Source organism: Oreochromis niloticus, linkage group LG17 (genome assembly GCF_001858045.2).
Source record: "Oreochromis niloticus isolate F11D_XX linkage group LG17, O_niloticus_UMD_NMBU, whole genome shotgun sequence".
In the NCBI taxonomy this organism is placed as follows: domain Eukaryota; kingdom Metazoa; phylum Chordata; class Actinopteri; order Cichliformes; family Cichlidae; genus Oreochromis; species Oreochromis niloticus.
In genome coordinates this window covers 30,423,587-30,437,262 of record NC_031981.2, presented here as the reverse complement: position 1 = coordinate 30,437,262, position 13,676 = coordinate 30,423,587, and the positions used below count along the sequence as shown (strand labels likewise).

Here is a 13,676-nt window from a genome sequence, read left to right as displayed (position 1 = left end):
TCCGATCATTGTTTGTTGGTGGCAGACTCCAAATCAGCTTTTCCATAAAATCCTCTCTGACAAAATGTGACAAACTATTGTTGTTCTTTGTCTCCATATCGCTCTAATCCTCTTTCTCTTTTTCTGCCTCTCCATCCCTCCATCCGCTCTCCCCAACCACACAGAAAAGGCCTCAGTACTGACCGCCACATAAACACACACACAAACACACAGAACTATGGTCGGCTCTGTGGGTCTTAGTGGGGGGCTTAGCTGTGTGGTCACATTTTACATGTGTGTGTGTTAAATTGTGAGTTGGCCTGGGTGTCACTGGGTTTTGGCCGTGTGTGTGTGTGTGTGTGTGTTTATGGCTACAGATGATGAACTTGGCCAGACTTGGGAGCGGTCTAGCCGGATTTTGTCATTCACACTGTCTGTGTAACTTGTTGGCACTTATATTGAATTGGGCTGCAGTATGCATACATGTGCATGTCTGCATCTGTGTGTGTGTGTGTGTGTGTGTGTGTGTGTGTGTGTGTGTGTGTGTGTGTGTGCTTGGCAGTTGTCATAGGTATGCAGCAGATCAGTTTAAGCCTTATAAACCCATTGTTGTGAAATAAAACCATCCTTTCTGATTTGTCATAACCCCTTTGTTTGATATTCTATCCATGTTCCTGTTAATATGCAAACACACTTTGGACTAAAAGTATATAATATATCAGTCGGGACCAAGCAATGACATTTTGTCATGAAACATGGATCCACTATGCAGGACAGAAATGAGAAAATGGGAGAATGATGAAAACAGAGTTAGTCTGAAGAGGATTTTTTTCATTAAACTGATCACAAATATCCAAAAACACAGTCTAAATATCTTAAATGACAAAATTAAATTAAATTAAATTAAATTAACAAGACATTCACCAACTGACCGCCCAGGAGTCATTCCAGTGTTCTTGGCCCTTACTGGTGTCAGGCTTGTCAGCCCCCCATATGTCCAATTCTGAGCCCGTCTGTTTCATGCATGTGCAACACACACACACCGGAGCAGGCAAATAGTCACACACATACTCATAGCTACATTCACTAATTGAAAAAAAAAACGTTCACCAAAGTAAACTGCAGGGGGACCACCACCAAAATGTTTGCAGCAACAAACCTAATTGCACACTCACCCGGCTGAACATGGATATTTTAAAGACGCTAACAAAGGCAGAGTGGCTAAAGCTAAGTTATCAGGAGTTCAGAGCCAGTTACAAGCCAGCATGAGCCTCGGTATGAGCAATCAAGGAATAAAACGAGTTAAGAGGAAAATTATGGAGACAAGTGAAAAAGAGAAAAAAGAAATAAACATCCTGGAAAATCATTTTTATTCCTTTGTATCTCTTGCCAGTAGCAGAGCACTTTATTTTCAGTTGCTTCAGTGAGAAGAACAGAAAGAGAAGTACTTGTAACTTACTACAGTTTTGGGGGGGAATTGTAAACTTTAATGGTTTCCTTTATTATGAAAATGAAATTTTGTGCTGAAGTAAAGTTGATTTCTGTTTGTCTGTATTGTCAGTTCTTAGAAGGAAAATCCAAAGTGAATCGACAAAAATACTCTCAGGTCACACTTAAAAGAATCTGGAATCCAAATTGGCCAAGAACATTGCAATCACACCATCATGAAGATGCTGTTCATTTACTGGTTAATAATGTGCTTATACGCAAATGAATGATTATTATAAATCGTTAATTACACCCTGTGCTCCTAAAATGTGCATGTGGTGTGTGACGGCCTTTAAGACTTTGACTTTAGACATTTTGTTACCTTGAAAACCAAATCTTCCCTCAGTAACACAGGCTTCTCGAAAGCTTCAAGTTACCCATGGTACTCCCCCTTCAGGCCCTGGTATGACTTTTGTTAAATGGATTATGGGTGTTCCCCAAAGCCTTTTTTTCTTTCTTTGTTATGACATCACAATGTGCTTTTCTTTAACCCAACAATGATCAAATTAATGTGCATGTTCATAAGGTGCATAAGGTAGTAATTTCATACCAAAAAGTATCAAATCAAGTATGAACAGATTTATTTCAGTAATTTCCAGGATGCTTCAGGTTGGAATACGGCTTTACAGCACGTTGTTCCAAAGATCAATTATGATGTTTGACTTGCGTAGGTATTCTTCCAACAGGGAGCTTCAAGAACTGAATACAACACACTTGTCAATACAGGTCACAGATTCGACTGACATGTCATTTAAATTAAAGGTCAGTGTCAGTTCAAGTGCCACAAATGTGAGTGGGTAGACAATGAATTCAGGGTCCAAAGGTCAAAGAAACCAACCCGTTTATTTAATTCAGGAATGGCTCCCATGATTAAGTATACATATTAAGTATGTATAGTAATTCACGACTCATTCCTTTCAGCTAAACCATGTTAGGTTTAACACGAATGGTTAATAATTGTATGTGTCGATGGAAACGGATAGAAAGACAAAAATCAATTCCCTGAAACTTTCTGATTATTATAGAGATTCTTTTGATATAAAGTTTTGCTTTCTGACTATAGGTAGTGTGTAAAAAATTAAAAATAGACTGCTGGGGGTCTTGTAGTAAAAAAAAAAGGGGGGGGGAAATTTTAAAGTAATAGTGTGTGATATTTTCAGAAGAAGTCTGTAGATTGTAGACTTCAGTCAAATGAGTTCTCTTTTCTTCTCCTCCCAATTAATGTGCATAATCCTAGCTACCGTGGCTGCTGTAGGACAAACATTTTTAGTCAGCCAAGAGAGAGAAAACATTACATTTAGACTGCCAGCCAGCATGTTTCTACTACTGAATGTGTAGGAAACGCATCATATATCCTGTCTTCCTTCTCTCACCCGGCAGATGGCCCCGCCCCTCCCTGAGCCTGGTTCTGCTGGAGGTTTCTTCCTGTTAAAAGGGAGTTTTTCCTTTCCACTGTCGCCAAAGTGCTTGCTCATAGGGAGTCATATGATTATCGGGTTTCTGTCTGTATGTATTACTGTAGGGTCTACCATACAATATAAAGTGCCTTGAGGTGACTGTTGTTGTGATTTGGCGCTGTATAATTAAAATTGAATTGGATTGAATTGAACTATATTTTAACATATTTGAATCACATCAACACTTAATAATAATAAATTATAAATACATGTGGAATAAAAAACAGATCTGTGTCAACAAAATACTCTTTGCTATTTTATGTTTTTACCCCCAAATTACATCAAAATATCTGGCCACTGTTCCATCTGTGGTGAGTCTACTCAGATTGCAGATTGACTGTGGCCCGGATCCACCCGGGTCATTTGCTATCTGGGTAGGCTGTCAGTCCACTGTTTACCTCTGTAAACTGTCTGTAAACTGCTGTCGACATGGTGACTGTTGAGGAGCGTGCTTGTCTATTTACTCTGGAGTAAAAAAACGTTGCAAAAGGAATCAGTGAGTCACTGAAGTTCACTTTTGTCTAACGACAGTGATACTGAAGTGAACTTTTAGGATATAACAAACTTTTCCCTTGATAAATGTTGCTGTTAGCCTCTGTTAGCCTCTGTTAGCTGCTGTTAGTTGATGTAGTGAAAGTTTCTTTGAAGTGACACTTAGTGAATAAACTCATTCATTCAAATTGTTTATCATAGGGAAAATGTGATTTTTCAGACACTGGAGCCTAACAATAGCTTTCATAAAGCTAACTTATAACTACCTGTTGTTGCTTACCCACTTCATTGTCCAGAGACATGAGGGTCACATATCATCTGCTGACAGAAAATAACTGTTGCAATATCAGGAATAAATGAGCATGAAAGAAGGGCGACATTTTATTAAGATGCCGGTGGCGTTGCCTCTTTCCTTCGTGTTTTCACTTCTTTGTTGAAGGAAGTGAGATGATAGTAGATGATAAAACTTAGATATTATTCTTCATATTTCGAGTCTGAAGGTGCAGACGCAGATTAAAATGTCCCTCCACGGCACATTAATGCCTATAAATTCTCTTCTCCTATGTCTCCGGTGTCTTGCTACATATGTAAAACTAGTAAAACCAGTCTTAAGGGAGATGTCCTTTTCAGTCACTGTATTCAAATATGGCGGAGCAATAAAGCAGCTTCCACAGACCGGTGCCTATTCTTATGCATTTCTAACAGATTAAATACATGTGAATGCATCAGTTGTTGGATGACACAAACAATTACACACAATGTATGGTTATGAGTACAACATTCTTTCTTTCTATTAAATAAACTTTAAAAAACTGACCACACCAAACTGTTGATGGAGTTTCATATATGTTAGATAGCAGAAAAACTGCAGCAGCCCAATTCTGACTTAATCAATAGGCAATCACTTTGACTGATAGAACCCAAACAAAATAACTTCATCATGAAAGCCAAACTGCAAGGAAAAATATATGATTCACTTACTTACTGCTTGCCATCCTAGCCCTTGCATCCAGATTACAACCTTGATCATCAAAATGTGTCTTTAGTGCGACATTAGCTTAAAGTTTTGAGCACAAACAAGTGTCAACAAGCGTGCGTTTATTCCTCAGCTCCTCAGAAATGTTGCTGTGAAGTCTCCTTGTTGCTAAACCAACACAGCAGTGCCGATTAAAGTGGATTTCAAGCTCGTTGCATTTGATCAAAGTCCAGCTGATATCAGAATCACGGAGCAGCTAAGCTCCTAGAGCCAAATCCATAATAACACTCCTACACCACCCACAACAAAGAGACAGCCAACGCAAGTAAATAAATGCAGGCAGAAAATATCATTTGAGGACCCCTCCCATCTCAGTGAAATAATACTGCCGAACACAAACCTCCATAATTGGTTGAAGAATTAGGTTGATAAAAGATGGAACCTGGACACTAAATCCATTCATCTGTTTACTACCGACGCCTTTTGAACAAAACTTTTGTTCTGGTTTGATAGCGTGTCACAAAGATAAGTGTCACAAAGAGTTGTGTGTTTGTATTTATTTTGTATTTCTTGTTCATTGATCTCTTAACGGCAAGAAAAAAAGTAAAAAAAAGTGAAAAGCTTTATGTTTCTGACTCAAAAAAACCCCAATCACCAACGTCATACCAAGATATGTTTGATTATGTTGGTCTGTCAGTTAAGCTCCATCTTCAAAAGCTGTTTTTGGAAAAAAAAAAAAAGAAAGAAAAGAAAAACGTCGAGCAGCGCTTTCAGCTCTCTTACTGTGCTGCACTGTCAATATTTTCCTCCTCAGCATTAACCCTAAAAACACACATTAATGTCTTAATGTACAATAAAAGAGGGGCGACCTCTAAAAGAAGCGTACGCACGCACTTCTATCCCATCCATGTGCGTGCGCCTCTCCTCTGCTTCAGGGAACGGAAAAAAAGTTTTTCTCTGTCAGCCTCTTAAGAGGCTGGCCTTCAGCTATATTACTCTCGTTTCCTCCTCCCTCCCTCCTATCCCTCCATCTCATCTTAATGTGTTTGATAAAACATCAGGCGCAGAGGGAAGGGCACACGGCAGATGATGTGCTTTTTTTGGCCGAAAACAGGCATCGACTAAAGGACGAGAATAAAGGGCTGAGTCCGCTCTGTCTGTCTGCCCGAGTCTGTCCGTCCACTCGCTGCATTAAGAAGCCGCCCGGCTTCTTTTCAAAGCCAGCCACTCTCGTCGGGCCGCTGCATCTCAGGCCTTTTGTGCCCCCTCAATCTCTCCATCCAACCGCCACAACCACCCCCACCCCTCCTCAGCCCATTGCTGAGTGTCTGTAATGGCCCAGACGTGGAGTGGGGTGGGTGGGGGGCGCGGGAGAGAAACTAAGGAAGTGAGAGAAATGGAGGAAGAAAAAGAGACCGAGCAGGAGCAACTGGAGGGTGAAGGAGAGAAGGTACAAAAGGAGGAGAGAGGGAAGTGATGGGAAAAGTGGTGGCGGAGCAGAAAGAGGGGACACAGGAGCGAGATGGACAGAAGGGGGTGGTGGGTTGGGGGGAAGGAGGCCGAGTCTTTAGGAGGAAGCCAGGCGGCACTAAGCATCTCTGTTGCTGAGCAGTCAGGCCTGCCTGCCCCCCTGGCAATGAAAACCTTTCCCTCCCCACCTCCTTCCCCCGCACCACATCCCTCTCTGACCGCAGCCTCCTCCTCTCCTCCACTTCCTCCTCTCGTTCCACCTCACACACTCCCACTTTCATTCAGATTTGCTACTCTTATAAGGACTTTCCAGCTCCATGCTTTACCCCTATGAACCCGAGGCCATCTCTCATTCTGTTCAGACACTTACAACACGGTCACTACATGTCTCTGTGAGGTCAGAGTACCGTACATGCTCTAGGGTATTTTAATGACAAAGTATGTAAAAATAAAAATACTTTTCATATCCAAACTAGCATGTGAAGAACTGTAGAAGATTCTGTTTTTCTGTGGCGTGCACCCAGAGGGCAGACGGTTTAAAGGGCCCCATTTTAATTCCACCATAATGCAGCTGAAACATTAAAACAATTACCAAAGAAGATAAAGTCATAAAAAGAGCAGCAGTCTCTGCACTGCACATTTCTTTGGAGCAATTTCTTTGTATGAAGAAAGTGGGAAGAGGGTATGAAAGGCAATCTAAAAGGTGGAAAAGAGATTTTCAAAGATGGAAAAGTTTCAAAATCTTCCCGAAAAGTACACTGAGTCAAGTCGCAACACCTTCTTTCACAACCCAGTGGGTCATGCTAACTGTATCTTTTGACGTCCTGTGACAAAACACTCTGTGGCACTTTAGCAGCACATATTGTGAAGGTGGATCGGTTCATTGAGTACAAATGGAGCTCAAATTAAAAGTTGCTTAATTTCGCAGCAGCCAGAGACACAAAGAAGGTGACTAATAACTTGTAGCAGCATCTTTTAAAAGGGTCTCGGGAATGAATGCGGTCTTAATTTTGAGGAACACTGTCATCGGTGTGAGCCCAACAATCATCTTGCACCGATTTGTTTACACCAATTACGAGAAAAGGTAGGAATATTAACTTGCCGTTGGCACACATGTCTCCGACTCAAATGAAAAGAATCGCTATCTGGCCTGTCGTCAACTTCAGTGATCCTGCTCGGTCTTCAGGACACACACACACACACAGTCAGTGGCCTCAGGACTAATTGCTAGATTGGAGCAGATTTTCTAGTTCAGTTCAGGGCTGTAATTGTGAGGAGAGCTGGGAGGAATGACATGGCTTCAAGCTGAGAGGACAAATCACCAGAGGCCAGCGATTAGACTGCACCAATGTTCACATATCCGTGTGTCTCTGTGTGTGTGTGTGTGTGAGAGAGAGAGACTCTATGTATGTATTGGGGGTGAGGGGTTAAGCCAACCATCTCTCACTTCCAAGTTTCTGTGGCAGTGACCCCAAAGAGGCACACGTGCACACACACAGACACACAGGCACACCAAGTTGACCCCTGCAGACTCCACGGTGCCACACACCAGGCTGTTGAGAATAATTTGAGAGCCTACTTGCAATTTACTACAAAAGAGAAAACTACAGCTCTGCTGGATGCATTTATCTCTCTGAAAGGAAATGACAGAAAAATGAGAAAAATTGAACTTTTTTTACAGCTTCTCATATCTTCTTCATGCTTGTGTGCATTGTGCAATACATCTTAATGTGCACAGAAATGCAGGCTTCAAGTAAGAGGATAAAGACAAGAGCAGGAGAGACTTTTCACCTTTGAGCTTTGACCTTTGGTCAAATGTGAGCAGGAAAACTGCATATGGTCGCTGTTGCCTACAATCCACAATTTAAGAAGGTTTTGAGATTGCGGTGAGTTACTGTAAAAATTGACAGCTTTATGGTAACAGCATAACAAAGGTTAGTATACTAGAATACACATAATCTTAAAGTAGCTGCAAAAACACTAACAGAGCAGAAAAGAACTGGGACACAATCTTCTGCTCCTCTTCTGCAGTGCCCTTTAGCAAGGTATCTGCTCACGAGACATGTATGGAAGTCCTGGTCAGCTGCTTGAGAGAATGCCTGCAGGACTTCTGTACAGCTGCTGTGAGTATAAAAGGCAAAGTTGATAAAGATAATTCACTATAATGTTACTCTACCACAACTCTGAAATGAACTCACACAGCTCCACACAGAGCCAAAAAACAGAAAAAAATAACCATTTCCTGCAACCCACGTCTAGCTGTCTTCCTCTCCCCGCAGGAGGACCCTCAGACACAGCAGGACAGGAAGGATGCATGCCGAGAGAGATGACAACACACACAGAGACACACACAGCAGCGCCAGCGTTTTGCTACCAGATAAACCTGCATGAAAACACTAGCACAGCCAGGAAGGCCTGCTTTAGAGACACTTGTTCCTCACTCCCTCTACATCTGCACCCGCACCTGGGCTCTCTCGTGGCATAGCTAGCGTTTAATAAGAGTGAGAGAGAAAGAGGAAGAAGACAAAAAAAGAAGGAGAAAGGATATGAAGATATTCGCACAGCCAATCGTACAACTCCGCATCGCTCAGCCAGCCGGTAACGGGGAGTCAGGGAGTCAGTAAATCATCCAGCCCGATCTTTTCAGTCAGCTTACCTTGCCATGATGTCATGCTTGTCATTATGACAAGGGCCACGGTCCTCTCATCTGATTGGATGTAATCCAAACCAGCATTACATCCATGGCAGGGAAAGGAAAGGACACTCCACACTCACAAAACTCTAATACTGATTTTCTGGCTCTCCTTTTTTTTTCTTTTGGTCTTGTTGCAAGCGTCTTGTTTCTCTTTTTTCCCTCCATCCTCCAGCCTAGCCTCCTAACAGGCTTCACACTTCTGCAGATTAAATGTCCTCCTACACTATGACCTGCACTATTTCTGTGACAAGTCATTTATTTCTTCACTAACACTCCATCTTCCCTACCTGGTCACCTAATTCTACTAGCATTCAGTGCGGCCTGTTCTCAGTCACCACTGCCTTACCTTTTCTCACCTTAGCTGGGCTGCATCCCCTGCCCTCCCGCCTTCTCACTTTCTCCCCCGCCTCCCTCCACCCAACATCCCCTGGCTTGCCATCCCCTTATCCCCCCAGCCTTGGAGCTCGTACCCCGGCCTCAGCTCTCCCTCTCCCTGCCTCTCCTCCAGCTTGCCTTCCCCTCCACTCTGCCTCCCTGAGCCCCAGCCTTCTGCTCAGCGTTCAAGGGGAGAGCCAGCTAGGAATGCTGTGGCTCTAGACGTTTTGTCCAAGCCCTAGGTCTCTTTCACTGAGGCAAGATTAGTTCATACAAAAACTCAACAATACACCACTGAAAGCCATTGTTGATATTCAACATTTTTCACATAGCGGAGCAGAATAGACAATGCGGCAGCCGGGAAAGCCCGAAGCGGACTAGCAGGGCTGATGGCTGATGGTATCTCAGCTGAGCGAGGCCTTAATCCCTTTTATACACACACACACACTCACGCAAGTGTACACACTCTCAACAGCCTGGAGACAGCAAAATCAATACTGCTCGCTCTGTCTCTGTCTGAGTGTGGATCAGTGGGTGGATGAGTGTGATAGGAAGAAAAAAGAGAATACTGTTTGTGTGAGCGTGTGTGTGTCTGTGTGTGTGGGTGGTGTCGGACTGTCTTGAGCATTCTTAGATCTTTGTATAAGACGGATTTCTCAAGGTTTTCTTGCACAGGAACTAACTGAAGCAATGTGACGACAACTTTACTTCAAACGAATTAAAAACAGTAAAGATTGTTGTTTTTTAATGAAACTGACAGAAAACATTTAGAGGTCTGTTCAGCACCCACCTAATTTAAGCCAGAGTAACATTTCTAAAATACAGTCAACTCTCAGTGGAATTGTATGGTCACAATATAATCCGGCTGTTTAGGTGTTTCACAAAGGACCAAAATTAGTTAATTTCATCAATAAAATAAAACAATAGAGCACACCTCATGTTAAAAAACAGTATCTATCCACTCTGCAAATTCTGCAACCTTGGCCAAACTTTCAGCATTATAGTAAGAAACACCATTTTCATATGTGGATATAGCCCAGCCACCGCTCACGGTAATACCGGTGTAATTTTGGGCAACGATAGGAAAATGAAATATCGCGATAGAATGTGGGTAAAACGCGCATGCGCAGTGCCTATGTTTACATACGCACATGGCGGCGACGCAGAATGAGAAGAGCGAAAGTGGATCGTTGAATGAAACTGATGAACCAGAATTGGTTTGTAAAAATGCTGCAACTTCAGTGGTGTGGAACTGGTTTAGCTTTCGTCCGTCAGATACACAACAAAGCACTATTTTTGGTAGAGCATGCTAGCGGGCCGTCATTATTACCGTGTTGTTTGGAAAATACGGCACACTTAAAATCAATCCTTTGATTTTTCTGAAAATCGACAGTGCCCCTTATAATCCCGTGTGCCTTATGTATGAATTCTGGTTGTGTTTACTGACCTCGAAACAATTTCATGTGGTACACAGCGCTCGAAAATCTGTCAAATGTTTTAGTACGACTTTGCTAAGCTACGAAGCCGCACCGCTTGATGGATTGTCAGAGCATTACGGCTACCGTAGGCAGGCGCCTCGCGGAGTGATACGTACTGTGCTTCAACATAATATTACCGTATTGTGTGTGTATGACCTCTTTTTAAGTTTTGTGGATATTATACATGGTTATGCTGAGGATATCTCAGCCAGTTTCCACTGGAAATGCCTTTTGGTTAAACTGTCAGCGAGGAATTTGCACTGTTACATTTTTATATAACTTTAATGCACATAAAAAACAGCTGCTTGTTTAAGTGAAAATACATTGATGGGGTTTTTTGCACTAATAAAGTTGTGGAGTTGTAAAGTATTTTGTCTAGTGTCAATTATATCGTCAGTTATATCGTTATCGCAAATTTTCAAATGTATATCGTGATAAATATTTTTGGTCATATCGCCCTGCTCTATTCAAGAAATCCCTTTTTTTGGGGGGGGGGGTCATGTCTGACTTAAAAACAGGGCCACTACGTATTTTTTACATCTCTCTGTCATTTGCTACTTTCATATCTTATTTAACACAAAATTGTGTTCATGATTTATGGTTCACATTAAAATGAAAAGTAGGATCCAGCAGTATATGCTGTATGGCTGGCCTGCTGGACTTTGCTAACTAATGGGTCAAGATCAAAGAAATTATTTTTTTATCCTCAATAAAAATCAGCAATAATTTGGAGAAAAATGCAAATGAAATATATAAAATGAAAGGCTTATTCATTCAAATAATTCCTCATTAAAGAATCAGGTAAATGTCATTTGTGTAGAATCCGTTGAATTTAACATTTCGCATGTACTTAGATAACAAGATTACATAGAAAATTTACCTGTAATGAAATGACAGCAATTACTCTGGGCATAAAATTTGCTTTAGGTACATGTCCATTTTTTACATACAGTCTATGGCTACACAGTTGATGAATAAAAGGCTATTTCAGTGGTTTAAACCCACAAACATCAAAGAAACCAGACTTTTATTCTAGTGCAACTTACCATCCCTGATGATATCAAATAATCAATAGTTTTAAAGAAACCAGGTGGTGCTCCCAGCAACAAGTGACCTAAATCTGATGAGAGAGCAGCCCTTTAATAGACATAACACCCTTTTAAAAATCCACATGTGGGAGACGCACTCGAGCTAGAATCTCTGGGTCTGGAGTCCAACTAATCACAACATAACTGGGTTATAAATATCTTCCAACGGTGAAAGCCGGGCCGGCTTTAAATTTTTTTACCTTGACACAGTGGAACGCTGCAGAGAATGTTAACTGCATTCCTTAAAGATGAACAGCAAGGAGGTACTGAAGTGTGAGAATGAAAGAGTACATTTTTAAAAAAATAAAGCACTGCCCAATTTTCAGCCACAAGGACAGCTGCTGGATTCCAACTCTGAGCATGGAATCAGTCTGCACAAGCATTTATGATTACAGCTGGTTAATGTAATGAATGCCATGTCATGTAAAACTCATAAATCAAGTCACGCCGGCGGAAACATTTCATAAAACATGATTAAAAGTGTCATGTAACACTGGGAGCAACGGTGTCAGAGTGAGACATGTTAATTGTGCACTAATGATATGTAATGAATGTCATCAGCCCCGAGGCTCCGGCTAACGAGCTAAATGAACTGGCACTAATGGGCCCGTTAGCTTATCTTAGCGCTAACATTAGCTAGCATAATAAAGGGTTTGTCTTCTGCTGACAGCGGCTGACGACTGTGAGTGGCACTGCAAGTTTCTGGAGGTGTCACATTAGAATTAGACGCTTTAAAAAAGAAGGCTTCAGATGTCAACAACAACAGGAAAACAAAGACTCGGAGGACTTTTTGTCACGCAGACGACTAAATGCAAAGACCTGAAAACAGATTCGCAAATGTATTTTTTAAATGATTATTTTTCTCATGGCGCTGTCACAGGTCTTCCTCCTGCTTTCCACCTGGACTCCAAATCCAGATCCGGATCCAGCTGCCGGGCTTTCCCTGGACCCCCAAGTCCGCTAGGTAGCAGAGGAGAAGAAGGAGAAGAAGAGGAGGACAAGGAGGGAGGGGACAGGGGCCCTCTCTCTCTCTCTCTCTCTCGCTTTCTTTCTCTCTCTTTTCTTCCAATTGACCAATTGACAGGTGATTGATGGCTATCTCTTCAGCCTGACAAAGAGTAGCATTAGCATAACTAAAGCAATGTACAGTAGAGTGGGGCAAACAGTAAATTACATGTTACCCCCCACTCAGCTCTCACTCGCTTCTCTGTACCTCTCCCTCTCTCTCACTCTCTCACTCTCCCACTCCACTCACTCATTCAGCCCAACACTACGGCAGGCAAACAAAACAAAACAAAGTATGCTTTTTGTCCCTCGTGTGAGCCCTTAAACAGTGCAGCTTGACAGCTTCTTTAGAAGGAGGCACACAAAAGGCCTGACAGTGAGAGAGAGAGAGAGAGAGAGAGGCTGAAAGAGAGAGAAACAGCACAGCACAATGTGAATAAGACACTGACCTTGGTGAGGGTTTGTGTGTGCTGTTGTTTGGGATGGCTCTCACAATGTATGTCTAGTTGAGGAGTGTGAACTGTAAATTGATTGCCAGTATTCAGACCTCAGCCTTGTTCTAAGTGTTTAAGATATTCTTCATCTGAAATCTAATTCAAGCATCTGGTGCCCAAAATCTTGCACTTTTCTTCCATATTAGTGTTTTCTAAACTGATCTCCATGTCAGCCGCAGACACTATTCAGGTTTCTCGTATTAAGTATTCAGGATGTTGAAGATGGAGGAAGAAAAGAGGAAGGTTCATGGTTAAGGATGAAGGCTGGCGTGACAAAAGAGGATAGGGATAGGTTGAGATGGGGGCAGGTAATTTGCTGTGCTGACCCCTAAAGGTCAGAGCAGAAAAAGAAGAAGAAGAACAAAGACGACCAGCCAATTTCTCTCAGTGACAGTAAACAACTTCCTGCAACCACTCACCAACTGGTCAGGGAATAAACACCGGTGACTGGTGGTTGCCACTCAGTGAGTATGACTCGGTCTTTAGCAATCAATTTCCCAACGACTGCCAGCAACCTCTCACCAACCAGTTGGGGAATATATATTTTTTCCCTCCTGACTGGTGGTTTCTAGTTGGTCTCCAACTGGTCTCTACGTCTGTGTGACTGGGGCCTAATACATTTGACCCCACAGTGTTAGAATAATATTCAGTGATACTGAATAGAGTTTATTGGCTAGTT

General features: G+C 42.1%; 1 long non-coding RNA gene across 9 annotated transcripts in view; it reads right to left on the bottom strand.

Annotated features, from left to right (window-relative positions):
• Nucleotides 1-13,676, bottom strand: part of LOC102077325 (uncharacterized) — a 176,126-nt gene that overhangs the window by 79,225 nt on the left and 83,225 nt on the right. For 2 of the 9 annotated variants that reach the window (XR_003214581.1, XR_003214582.1), the window contains exon 1: nucleotides 8,519-9,152. The exons of 2 other annotated variants lie outside the window; for them this stretch is intronic. This is a non-coding gene — a long non-coding RNA (uncharacterized LOC102077325). Of the gene's footprint in view, nucleotides 1-8,518; nucleotides 9,153-13,676 lie in introns of those variants that run through there. 5 more of the 9 variants (XR_003214585.1, XR_003214586.1, XR_002056699.2 and 2 more) reach the window with 4 other exon arrangements.